Here is a 10013-nt window from a genome sequence, read left to right on the forward strand (position 1 = left end):
GCGATGGAGACCCTGCAGCAGGATTAATTAGAAGACCACGATCCAGCAAATGCTCCTGCTTGAAGACAGAGAGGCTTGGGAATGTTTAAGGACTTTAAAGAGGGATGATCCTGGGGTTTTCTTTTTTGTTTGCTTGGTTTTTGAGACAGTGCTTCTCTTCGCAGCCCTGGCTGACCTGGACTTGCTTTGTAGACCAGGCTGGCCTCAAACTCACAGAGATCGGCCTGCCTCTGCCTCTCTGAGTGCTGGGATTACAGGTGTGCGCCACCGTACCCGGCTGATTCTGAGGTTTTCAATTTGTCGAGGTGCGTGTGCACCCTACCCGCCAGACACATGGCATAACTTCTCATTTCCTTGAGCCAGTCCTCTCTGAGATGATTTTCACCTTCACCTTTAGAAGCATCATCTTTAGGCCCAGTGAGATGGCTCAGAGAGTAAAGGTGCTTGCTGCCAAACCCGACAATCTGAGTTCAGTTCCCACACGGTGGAAGGAGAGAACTGACTGCATACATGAACACATACAACTACCCCCCATCACATATATACACACACACACAAATGTAAACAATAAATACATAAACATACCAGCTTTAGGCCAACAACTCTCAAACTTGTGTTTTCGGGCCACACTCTTAACATAAACAGCTCCCACGTTGCTGTCTCCTTTGATACCTCAGTGCACCTGTGTTCAGCCTGGGTGTGGGCTGTCCTCTGTAAACACTCGCTCCCTAACTGACAGTGTTGCTCTGAGAGGATGTGGGACTATTTAGACATGGGTCTAGCTGGAGATACAGGCCACTTAGGACAGGCCTCGAGGGCTGCAGCCTGAGCCTCCTTCTATCCCCAGAGCTCTCTGCCTCTTAGCCGGTGGAGTAACTGGACGCTGTGGCCTGGACCCGCTCCCTCTAGCACACCTTTTCTGCCATGATGTGTGAATCCCTCTCCTCCCTTACGTTTCTTGTTAGGTGTTTGGTGGCCTTGATGTGAAAGTAGCTGACACTTGAGGTTGGTTGGTTTTGTTCTCTTGGAGATGCTGGGGATGGAATCCAGGGCCTTGTATATGCGGAGCAAATGCTCCACCACAAAGCCGCACACCCAGGCCCCCAAATGGTTCAGTGGGTACAAGTGCAAGCTTGGACACCTGATTTTGATTCTCTGGACCCAAAATTGGTACACACACACACACACACACACACACACCCATACACAATATTAATACTTAAAAAATTTTAATATAAGGGCTTTTTTAAATTTTTCTTAAAGATAGTAGCACAGGCTGGCCTTAAACTCATTCTGCAGCTTTACAGAACTGGAGCTGTGGAGGATGGGGGCTACATGCCTTATGGCCTCTTTGGTTTTATCAGGTGTGAGATGAGGCCGACAGCGGGGATCAGCCAAGCTGTAAAAGTCTTCAAAGGACTCTCCGTGGAGAAGCTAATCCTAAACCACACTGACCTGTCAGAAGGTCTGTGTTGTGAGGACATGAACTTAGAAGAACATGGCAGGCTAGGGATATATAATAGCTCAGCAGCAGAGCACTTGTTGGGAATGAAAAAAGGAGAGATAGGGAGGGTTGCAGAGGGATGGGAAGGGGGAGGAGAACACACAGAGTTCCAGGCCAAGGAAGCTCTTTGAGCACAAAGAGCTTTGTACTGCTTTGGTTCAAAGAATTCCAGGGGTACTGGGGAGATGGCTTAGCAGCTAAGAGCAATTGCTGCATAAGTGAGAGGATCTGAATTTAAATACCCAGAAACACAAACAAATCTGGGCATGGCCATGACCTGTGACCTCTGATCCCAGGGCTGCAGGACATGAAGACAGAAGGATAACTGAGGCTTAGTGGCAACCAGCCTAGCTCCAAATTCAATGAGAGACCCCATCTTAAAGGATCAGGTGGAGAGTGATTCAGACTACCAATGTAGTCTGAATGTCCAATGTCCAATGTCCTCTTCTAGCCTGGGAAGACAGTTCTGTCTTAGAAGTGTTTGCAGCACATGGAGGATCTGAGTTCAGACCCGAAGTCCCCACACCAAAGCCCGGTTTGCTTGTCCATGTCTGTAACCCTAACACGGGCAGAAGGTAAAGAGACAGGCTGAAACCTGGAGCTCACTGGCCAGCCAGGTAGGTGAGTTGGTAACCTGGGGTCAGTGCAAGACCCCATCTCAAAAGATAAGAAGGAAAGCAGCAATGGGCGATGCCTAATAACAAACTGAATCTTCTACATGCAAGCATACACACAGGCACACATACATACACGTACATACCCACACATACACAGACACACACACATGAAGTAATGTGAATGTGCGCATTGCCCGTGTTCCTCTGAAAGGCTGGGAGTCTCTGCAGCTGAGTGCCATGAGAAAGCTCCGCCTCTGCCCATAGGTTCTGTGAGAGAACCTTGCCTGCTTCCATAACCCTCCTGTGAAAGATATTTCCCCCTGCCCAGTGCTCAGTTAATTGGTAGAGGACATCAGAGAGAGAGGACATAATGGAGGTAGAAGTTTCTGGGTCAGTTTCTGTTTCAGCCATCTTTTTCTTTTCAACATTCTAATTTACGGGATGTGGATGCTCTCAAAGATCTTGGGCAGGATGCTTATTTCCCTGAACCTGAGTTTCCTCATCTGGAAACTTAAGGTGTTCAATAGGAATATAAGTTCCTAATATTCCAGCTCCAAATAGATGACATGATGATCCATCCATCATCACCTACTCCCATCAGATAACAGGCACCAGGGTTTGAAAAAATAAATCAGAAAATAAAGGTAAGACTGTCTGGTTCGCAGCATAAGCATTTCCCCTTCCTATTCAAAACATCAACATCCGTCTCTTAAGTATTCTCCGAGTTCCAATCCTTGAATGTAGTCCCATAGGATGTGACAAATGAGACTCCAATGTCAAAAAAGTTGGAAAGCCTGTTAGATCCCTGTGTGTGTATGTTTCTTCTATAGTGAAAAATTCCCTTCTGGAAGGAGCAGGGAGTCTCAAGAGCCTCATGAAGCCAGGCATGGTGGCATACCAGTAATCCCAGCCCTCGGGAAGGCAGAGGAGGACAGATCTCTGTGAGTTAGAGGTCTAGGATAGCCAAGGCTACATAGATAAACCCTGTCTCCACAAAAACAAAACAAAACAAAACAAAACAAACAAACAAAAAGAACGAAACAAAACAAAAAGCCTCATGAGGCTCGAAAGAAGCTTGCAAGACTCAAGTCTTGCAAGTTCACAAAAACTACAAGACTCACAGGGCCCCATCCTTGGGGTTATACAGGTAACAAACGATCCCAGGAAAGAGGAACCCCTTTGGGAGAGATGCCTGAAGTTGTGTGGGAGACTCCGCTGATGCAGCTTAGTTCTTCGTCTGCTATGCTGGGGTGATCTTTCTGGAGACACATTGGACTGCCATCATACGTGGTCATCCGTGCTCATGTAAGTAACCCCAATAAGTCCATCGACTCACAAGCTGGGCTTAGGTAGATTCTCTTCTGTCAGTGTCCTGTGTACTGGGATAGACAGAAATAGATCCGGGAAAAGGTTTACAGTAAGCCCCTCTGGGAGAATAACAGGGAAGAAATGACTTTTTTTTTTCTTTTTTTATCAATCTTGTGCTTTTTTTCCTTACATGACTGGAGAGCCTGTTTTTTACTAGGTATTCATCAACACCTCACAGAGCAGCCATTCCTTTAAGCTCACTTTTGGGAATCTCTAAGAAACGCAGGAATGACCTTGGGCTTGCTATCAGGCACCAAAAACATTTGACACCCTATTCACAAATCACCCCCTTATCATTTTTATGATGGTTATGCACATAATAAAGCACATGAAAGAAAAATATCAACTCTGTGCCCCCTGGCTATTACATTTTACGTTATTCCGTGGGCGGGTATTTTGGGGTTTTATTTGCTTGTTTTATTTTGAGGTGTGTCTGTGTCTGTGTCTGTGTGTGCGAGAGAGAGGGAGATTTGTAAGTGAGCATATACACTCACGTGTTTTGTCTATGAGTGTAGCATATGCACACACTTATGTTGTCGAGTGTAGTAAAGTACACCCATGTGACCTCTGAGTGTAGTAGGTGCATGCATGTGTAAGTGGTCTAGGAGTGCCGTACATGAGCGCACGTGTCCTCTGTGAGTGTAGGGTACACATGCATACATGTGCCTATGAGTATATGTATGTATTGTCTGCGAGTATAATATATGTACGTGTGTGTTGTCTGAGTGTAGTACATGCATGCATGTGTTATCTATGAGTAATCTGTGCACACAGATGTGCTGTACATGCATGCAAGTGGGTGCCAGAGGAGGACTCAGGTGTCCTCCATCTTTCTTCCCTTACTGCTCCGAAGCGCAGGTGCTCCCTGAACCCGGACCTTACAGTTTGCAAGTCGGGTGGCAGCCAGCAAGCCCCAGTAACATCCCTGTCTCCACTCCCCAAGCAGAGGGTTATGGTTGTGGACAAGATCACTCCCAGTTCATTACCTGGGTGCCAAGGGTCAAGGGTTGGATCCTGGGTGTGGGTGCTTGTGCTCTTGGCCGCTGAGCCCTTTCTTCAAGCCCTGCTGCCTTTGCTTGCAGGGAATAGCAAGTAGGTTTTCTGTGTCATGACAGCTTTGTTTAGTGGGTAGAGGTTGACCCAAGTACTGCATGGAAAAAGAGTATGAGGCTTTCAGTAGTCTTAGTGGGAAAAATTAACTGTGACTGATTCTTAATGTCTGTTGTGGTATAGATTAATGGAGAGCAGGGAAGGTTGTGGGCTTCCTCAAGAAGTCTAAAAACAAAACAAGCAAAAATACCCATGCTAGTTTTGACAATAAATGTAATTTAAAATGTTTTAGAAGACAGTATGAAGCTGGCTGTGGTGGCATAAACTACACTCCCAGCACTTGGGAAGCTGACACAGGAGGACTGCCATGAAGCTGAAGCCAGCCCGGGCTACTTAAGGAGACCCCGTCTCAAACAATAAAGACTCAGGACAGCTGAATGTCTGAGATAATTCTATAGGGTCAGAAAAATGGAGAATTGTTTCAAGTCATAAAGTCAAGGTAATCACTAGGGAAGAACTGAGTAGGCCTTGAAAAGGAAGATAAGAGCCAGGAAGTAATTCTCAGAAAAGTTGCCAGTCCCTGGCAGACCTTGTGTCTGTCTGGGCAGTGAGCCTACACATTGCTTCATCCCTGGCACACTTCCTGCAAGGATACAATCCAATCTTTTCCCTAGTTCAGCTTCATGCAATAAAAACTTGGGCCATGTATGTCATTAAAAAAAAGATTTATTACGTACTTTATGTATATGGGTGTTTTATCTACATGAATGCCCGCATGAGGAAGGAACCATGAGACCAAATGGGACTACAGTTACAGACCTGTGAGCCGTCATCACGTGGGTGCTTGGAATTGAACTCAGGACCTCTGGAAAAACATCTTTCCAGCTCCCCTACCACACACACAACTCTAAACTATCTAGTCACACATAGGAAAATAAAGTGAGGCTCAGTGGCCGAATGCTTGCCTACCATTAATTTAGAGCCAGGATTTTATACCCAGCAGTGCAAAGAAAAACAGGTGAAATTAATTTTAATAATGCATTTTGTGGAACAATACAGACAAAATATATTTTTCCCCCCAGACATGGTTTCTCTGTGTAGCTCTGACTGTCCTAGAACTTGCTTTGTAGACCAGGCTGGTCTCAAACTCACAGAGATCCACCTGCCTCTATCTCCCAAGTGCTGTGATTAAAGGTGTGAGAACCACCCAGCTCAAAATATGATCTCCCATATAATCAGCATACAGTTATTCATTTGATGTGTGTGTGCATGTAGAAAGAGAAAGAAAGTTTATATGTAGCTTAGACTGGCTCAAACTCACAAGTTGCCAAGGATGACTTTGTTTCTGATTCTTCTGTTGAGACTGCAGGTCCATGCCACATGCCTGGCTTGCTAGGTAGGGCTGAGGATCTAACTAACCTAGGGCCTTGTGCCTGCTAGGCAGTCTACCAACTGAGCAACACCCCCAGCCCCATGAGGTTCTTTTGATTTGCTGATAGTAAGTAATTGTTGCACCTGGCTCTCACCAATGCTTAATGGGCCTGTTTGGATTTTGGAGGCAACACAGTCCTCGCTTGGATGTGTTACTCTGGCCCATATACCAAATTGCTTGAAAAGCTGCTAGCTTAGAGTGGGATCTGTATCTTAGTTACTTCCAAAGCAACGTATAAAATAAAGCGTTTAACTAGGGCCTTGCTCACAGTTTCAGAGGGTTAGTCCATGACCATCATGGCAGGGAGCATGGTGACAGGCAGGTAGGAACCGCACTGGGGCAGTAGCTGAGAGCTGACACCTGAGCCACAAGCAGGAAGCAGAGAGAGACTGGGCCTGGCATGGGCTATTGAAACCTCAAAGCCCACCCTCATTGACACATCTCCAACAAAGGCACACCTCCTAGTCCTTTCTAAAGGGTCCACCAGCTGCAGATCAAATATTCAAATGTATGAGCCTATGGGGGACATTCTCATTCACACCATCCTAGTTTGCAACAGAAGAAGGCTCTTTAAAAGGTCCATGCTGTGCAAGCTGGCCTGCCATTTGGGCCATATTATCTAGCAGACCCAATGGTACTTGAAGTGGGATACTGTTTTGAGCCTTTGGAAAGCCCCCATAGGTGAAATTTTGAAGCAAGGTCTTACTGCTACCTGAAGACAATTGTTCTCCTTTTAAAAGACTGCACTTGGCTTGCTATTGGGCCTTAGGAGAAACTGGACATTTGACAATGGGCAACCAAGTTACCATGCAATCTGAGCTGGCCATTATGAGCTGGTCCACCAAGTCATAAAATAGGGTGTGCACAGTTGCAATCCATTATCAAACAGAAGTGGTATATACCTGGTCAGATCCTAGCAGGTCCTGAGGGCACACGCAAGTTACATGGACAGGCTGTACAAACGCCTATGGTTTCTATTCTTGTTATACTAGCTCTTTTCCCAAACACCCACCTACAGCCTTACAGGTTTCCCTATGATCAAAAGATGACCAAAGTCAAGATTAAAATTTCAAAGATTACAAGCAAAGTGAGCGAACTCGCCACTCTGAATCTTCAGGCGTTTGTCTCTGACACACCACTCTTGTGCACACTCAAATCCCAGTACACAGAAATGCTGGGTTTGTGTGTGGCCTGTGTGCGGCTGTCTGAGGAAGAAAAGACTTGGGGCCTTCTCAACCGATGTGTGCTGTGTAGGTACCACCCAGAAGTGAACAGATGCAGCATTATAACCCCTTTTGGGACAACCCTGAAGGACACTGGTAGAAGGAAATCTTCACAGTGATTTGAATTTTCGGTAGTACGTATGGTTCTATGTTTTGCTCAAGGCAAACTAGCAATGTTTTATATGCTCAGTTCCCACAGTGTTCTATGGCTATCATCCTGTATTTCTCTCTCTCTCTCTCTCTCTCTCTCTCTGTGTGTGTGTGTGTGTGTGTGTGTGTGTGCGCGCGCGCACGCCTGTGCACATAGATGGAACCCAGGGCCTAGCATGCTAGGCAAACTCTGCAACCGAACTACATCTCCAGCAATCACTAGGGAGCCTCTCTAAGTAGGTGGGAATCATGAATGCCAAGCAATGAACATTGCTTAATGTCTTTCTCTCTTCCCAGATGTTAACCTTAGGAAATCTCACTAGACAGCCCCTTCCCAGTAAAAGGCACCCCCTTTGTGCAATCCTAGGGGCTCCTGGCTTTACCTTTTCAGATACTTGAGGTCTTGAGAGCTACTAAGAGAGTGTGTTAGGCGAGTGCTAGAACACGTAACTCCACTCCCTCTTGAGAAGACCATCCCACAGTTGGGTTTGTCTTATTCTTTTGCTGAGCATTAGAGTTTGTTGCTTTGTGGGTACACTGTTCCCTTATAGCACAGGTCCTGGCATGTTTATGTTCAGACTCATGCCCCCATACCATCCCCCATGTTGGGTAGCCCTGATGTCCCCTGAAGTTAGCATCTTCCTTAGAGATGGCTCTGGCTGGATCCCTTGGGTCTGAGACTAGATGGTGGGAATTAGCTGTGATTGTGCTCAAAATGCGTGACACCACGTTTTTATCCATGATCCAGTCATACAGGTGTCTTGCCTTTAAATTTATGCCTGACACTTACTACCCAGAGTTAGTGCAGACCCGTAAGATAAGGGATTCAGTGGCCCAGTACTGTCCCTGTATCAGAAATCCCTCATCAGCTAACACCGGGTGTTAGCATAAAGTGGCAAGAAGGTACCCTGGCAATTTAGGGGCCAAGGTGTGCTGCTGAGAGATTACACTGTGCAACAGATCTAAGGCAAGAGGTTTCTTGAGGGTGGGGAGAGCAAAAGGCCCTCGAGGAACGGGGACATGAGAGAAAGAGACAGACAGACAGAGAGACAGACTGAACAAGACAGAGAGTGACTTGGGGTGGCTGGGACCTTTTAAAGGGGGTGCAAGTGTCGCTGTGCAAACTCATATTGACAGTGGAAATGCACCACACCTGGCAGCTCCGGGTGATGACAAACGCTGAGTTGCTGGAAGGCAGGTTGGTGGGGTGCGCCTGATTTAGAATACTGGGCATCTTGTGTTTCTCGCCTTCCAACAATAACTTGAGCGGTTTAACTTTTTTTTCTTTTTAAATTACTCTTACTTATCTGTGCGTGCACACGTGCTCATGCCACGGTGTATATGGTGTAGATGTGGATCACCTGTGGGGCAGAGGACAACTTGTGTGAGTTGCCTCTCTCTTCCCACACTGTGAGTCCGGATCATTAGGCAAGCACCTTGACCTACTGTCCTATCTTGCTGGCTCTAAACTGAGGTTTCTTTCAGTCATAACCCTTGCATGGAACTCAGGAAGTCACTTTAAAAAAAACAAAAAACAAAAAACAAACAAACCACTGCTGGTTTCCTATAAAGCATAGTTCAGGAATGGCTGAGAGGAAGACAAGCACAGGCTGACTATGGGCAACAGGGCTGAGAGCACCACCCTCTCTGTCACCTTCAAACAGTCCCCTCACTAGCAGACCTCCCAACCTCACGGGGAGGGATTTTGTTGAGGCCCAGCACAGGTATTGTTGGGTTCGGGGTGGAAGCTAAGGAAACTCACTTCAGAGCTTAAAAATTAAAGCTTTATTTTTTGTGCACGCAAGGAGGTGGCTTCTGAATTGTATCCCCGAAGGGAGATTGTACAACATTTTTAAAGGATGGGAATACAAGGTGAGGGGGATCAGGATGGGCTGTTGCACTGATCAATCATATTTTGACACAAGCGGTTGAGCAAGGAAGTAAACATGCGTGACTGGGCCTTAGCCAGGTCACCTTGTTTCAGAACCCTTGACTCAGCATTTGTAGTCATGTCCCCTCGTGGGCTTTGGCCCAGAATTTAGAATGATAAGGGGAACAAAGAAGTGGGCAAGCCAGGCAACACATTTGTGACTTGTGTGCCTTTAGTTTAGATAACAGGGTAACAGCAACCTCCCTCTTTACATCCTTTACTGGGTAGCAGACAAACATGAAACACCTAAAGAAGCAGGACAGGAGTCTGGGCACATGAACTCAGTTTTGTCTGTGTCAGTAAGATGGAGGTCGTTCCTGAGGTGGCTGGACTCAGGCAACTGTCTCCTAACAGGGTGGGAAAGCCACCAGCCACTAGCAACTAAATTCAGTTCTTTAGTTTTTCTCTTTCCATTGGATTCCAGGGGTGGGGTTCAAAGTTCCAATCTTCATCACATGGTTAGTTCCCAGCCCCAATTCTGAAGCTATCTAGGGGCCCACCAAGAGGCATCTCATTAGCATGACTGGAGTACACTTAAGAGGGGTTATGAATAGCAAAAGCATTCCTCTCAACCGACTACTAAGGGAATTCCAAGGCTTTTAGTACCCATGGGCCAGGAACTGGAGGCACTCATTCCTAATCTGGGGCTGAGGTGTAGTTTAGTGGTAGACTTCTTGGCTAGCGTGGAAAAGGCCCTAGGTTCCAGCCCTAACATCACACACACATAAAAAGTGAAATT

Source organism: Psammomys obesus, unplaced genomic scaffold (genome assembly GCF_907164565.1).
Source record: "Psammomys obesus unplaced genomic scaffold, mPsaObe1.curated_primary_1811, whole genome shotgun sequence".
In the NCBI taxonomy this organism is placed as follows: domain Eukaryota; kingdom Metazoa; phylum Chordata; class Mammalia; order Rodentia; family Muridae; genus Psammomys; species Psammomys obesus.